The sequence below is a fragment of the Wasmannia auropunctata genome, unplaced genomic scaffold (genome assembly GCF_000956235.1).
Source record: "Wasmannia auropunctata unplaced genomic scaffold, wasmannia.A_1.0 LD335993.1, whole genome shotgun sequence".
NCBI classification, from domain to species: Eukaryota; Metazoa; Arthropoda; class Insecta; order Hymenoptera; family Formicidae; genus Wasmannia; species Wasmannia auropunctata.
The window spans coordinates 24,570-28,646 of NW_012026897.1; the positions used below are offsets into that span (position 1 = coordinate 24,570).

At 36.2% G+C, this 4,077-nt stretch overlaps 1 pseudogene; it reads right to left on the bottom strand.

Moving 5' to 3' along the window:
• Nucleotides 1-1,624: 1,624 nt before the first annotated feature.
• LOC105453921 overlaps nt 1,625-4,077 on the bottom strand; it is an 8,458-nt pseudogene continuing 6,005 nt past the window's right edge.

Consider the following 4,077-nt stretch of genomic DNA (forward strand, 5'->3'; position numbering starts at 1 on the left):
GAGATTCTTTGGTATAGTTAAAATCCGTATCTTCATGATGTGACAATTCTTGCAAATAAATTCTTGCAAATTTGAGAGACAATGTCCGCTCTAAGAATCTAATAATAGCACACTGAAATTTTCAATAACAGCCCCTACAATTCGAAAATCCAATAGACTTTTGTTTCTCCGGAAAAGATATACAAGAAATACAACATTGTTTCACATATATGTGGTGCATCTGCTATAATATGTCGTTGTTCCTGGTGCAAGGAATATTTTTGTATGCGCCATTTCTTTGAAAAATATCATAATTGTAAACATTTTGTTATGTAAGAACCATGTAAGTATTAAAAGATTTACAATTAGATTCAAATATTCATAATATGTTTATTGTTGTTTATAATTGTTGTAATTACCAGACGCAATTTTTGCTGTCTTTACCTTAGCCGAGCGTACGAATTACCACAAATTGCATTCTAAGAGATAATTGTTTTTCTACGCTTTCAATCGTAGCTTAAAACGTCTTGTATTATTCGTGCAAGTAATCCGATGCGCGCTATAGGTACTTTTTTTTGTACATATGAGCTGCAGAACTTTTGTACTTATGAAATGTTTACGTCAGGTGACAAGTTATGATAAAAAAAAGGTAATTTTTTAATATTTTTTCGTTTTTACTACTAATTTATATCTAGCACGATGATATTTTATGTCTATTTCAATCCTGTAAAAACGTTTTTAAATCTGTTCAGTCGTTTCCCCAGATAGCAAAACCTGCTGAGACAGATTTCGAGCAGAGTATGCTATCGTTATTTGATGGCAGAATGACAACAAATTTCAGTATCTGTACTATATGATGATCGACAAACTGTTATCAAAAATATGACAAAGCGTGTTAACATACTATGCAAGCAAATTGGCAACAGAAATTGCAGTGTCTGCTAACTTAAGGGGGAAAACCACTCTAGAGCGTCGAAAAATAACCTAATTTCAAGATTTTTTTTAGGGAAAACGAAAAAAATGAAAATTTTGTTTAGGGGTCTTTATTGCCTATACATTAAAGTGTTTATATAAATTTTTTTGTGGTGATCAAAAACAAAATGGCGGCTGTGCAGGTGGTTGACTGAACGCCCGCCATAAATGTAGGGCTCCGCGGCCGGAAAAGTTTCTCCTCCAATTTTGACTCTGGAACAAAAATTCAAAATTTTTTAAATTTTACATATCAAAAGCTCAAAGAAGGCGTAGGGATTTAATGGTAAATATTTGAAAAAAAATCGTTTTTTTTCGCCTAAAAAATATGCACTAAATTGTTTATAACAAATGAAATATGCAACATAAAAAAAATCCTACGTCTTTCTCTAGATAATTTTGTTTAAAAGATACTATCAAAATTTCAAGTCAATCGGTAAAGAATTGAGCGAGTTGTGTTTTCGGCCGTGTCGAAAAAACTAGTTTTGAGAAAAACGTGTTTAAAGTTTTTCTTATGAAAAAATCATAGAAATTTGTTGTATACCTTTAATCTGCGATGCCTGCCCCGTATAATTAGCCTTCCAAATTGGTATTCTCTTGGTCTTCTTCCTTTCTGGTCGCTTTTGCAGCCTGCCTAGCCAATTTTGCTGCGTCAGTCAGTTTCGTTTCACTTAATGATACGCGGTATTCGTTGGCTTCGATGCAGAAATTAGAGCAATTTAATCCGATTTTGATTCCCAATATCTACATAATTTCCATAATCGGAGTCATTCCGTCGTTGTATACACAAACAGCAATATATGTGACGATATCCAGAATTGTCTTGCCACTAGACGTTGATTTAGGAGCTATCGCCCACACTGTTGCGTTGAAAGACTCGTTGCTATTTTGTGTGTAGCCACCGATGCATCGAGTGAAAAGATCATCACTGCTTAATTCCTCATATATTGGTTTTATGGCTTTGAATACATCTTCGGAAAATGGTGTTTTATGATGATGTTCTTCCAATGTATTGGTGGCATTCATTCGTTGCTACGAGCACCACAAATCTTCACCGGGCGGACATTGTTCGTGCTGCGGGTTTTCGTCCGTAGAAATCTTATGATAAAGAGTTGCCCAAATGTTGTTCCGCATTTTTTCGATTGAGTCGTGGTTTCGACGTATCGCCAGGCCGTAATAAATCGATAATTCGTCGATTAATTTTCCGGTTAATTTTCCTTTTCATCCTAGGTCCTTTGTTGCTTTTTTTAAATTACGTAAACGAGTTCCCATATGCTTTTGCACGTGATCTATGCATTCTTTTTTTGTAACAGGAAAATTTTTATAAGGATCAGAATCTAAAATGCCTTTAAAAGTTTTGGAATCGCCATCTCCTATGTAATTGGCATATTTAACTTTATACAATTCTTCTGAACGACGAAACATCTCGAACACTGCGTCGACTTCCATTTTTCCGGCAGATCCCTCATGATTCGCATCGCACTCGTCTGCGTGATTTTCATGCCATTCTTCAAATTCTTCGGTGTCTAGTTGTTTCTTCCAGTGTTCGCACTGTCTACAATACTTGAATTTTACTACGAAATCGATTACTTTTCCGCTGAACCAGTCAATTAGACTTACTAAACCGAATAACGATGAAAATCCGCGTTTTCGCCACATTCCATCACCAGATACACTTATTCCATGTTCTTGTCCTTTTTCAATTGATCTTTTCTTTTCAATGTCAGCTGCATTATTCATACTTTTTTTACAAACGGCTTCTGTTGCGATAGAAATCGTTTTTATTACCTTGTCGTAAAATGATTGAAAAATCGGCCTTGGTAAATCCATAAAGGCGCAAAACTTTATTGTTCCATTCAGACCGATGCCAAGCATCCGCATTGCCAGAATAATTCTGCGATTAATTTCGTAGCTTTTGTCAACAAATGGGCAATTTGGCACTTTCTTTTTACCACAGTTCGCACAAGAAATGACGATTTTAAAGCCTAAGCCACGTTTTCCATTTTCTGTAAATGTTACATTTGATTTACACTCTTTACACACAACAGCATTCGAAATAGCAATAAAAACTGTAATAAAGTTTATGATGCGGTAGCTAATAGTATTATCGACTTCAATGTCGTAGTCATCACCGGAGTCTTTTAATTTTTTTGCAGATGTACTAACATTCGCATCGTCCGGCGTCTCCATTTCAAATCGGTTGCTTACTTGATGATTTTCGTCTTTTTTCATGTCCGCTGCTAATTTTTGTCCCTTTTCGACAACGATTCACATTACCGTCACTCATGATGCAAATTTGTATTAGTACACTCAAAAAATACCGACCAAAAACCACAAAATTTAACAAAATGCGGAGAAAAAACCCACGTGTCGTGCGAATAGCATTCAACGGTAACACCGACACTGAACTACAACTATTATTTACTTTCGGTAGTATTACTAGTGCCATCTATGACCTCTTCGATGAAACAGGTAATTAATACTTTATTACCCAAGCAAGCATAAGCATCCCAAATGGTAAGAATCGTAGCGCGTCGTGCCGAGTCTTATACCTGCTCCGAGCGCGCAGCAGGTGGCTTCGGTCGGGATCGAAATACAGGCACTTAAAAAAATTTCCACCTTATAAATGATGTTGTATCTTATTTTTAAGATCCTTAGGTACCTTTTAAGCAAAAAAAAATCAATTTTTTGAAAATTCTAGAGTGGTTTTTCCCCTTAACTTGACCGCAGATTGTCGGTAAAAATCGAGCTATGCTATCACTAAATACTTGTAAAACTGCCGCTAGATAGTGTTTTAGTTGGTATACATTTCTCGCATTTAAAATTTGTCGAGCTCCCCTGCCGCAAATTCCCATAGGTATTCCATATGGGACCATGAAGGTCCAGTGAAGGACCATGAAGGTTCCATGAAGGACCATAAAGGTCCTGTGAAGGACCATAAAGTTCCTGTAAAGGATCATGAAGGTTCTACGTAAGATCGTAATAGCCCCATATGGGACCGTAACAGTCCCATATAAAAATGTATACATATAGGTAACACACATAGGGGCAAGAATGATAATACATAGGACTCATATAGGACAGTATGAAATTCGGCATCGGTATGGAGATGGGGTATGAATATGGTGT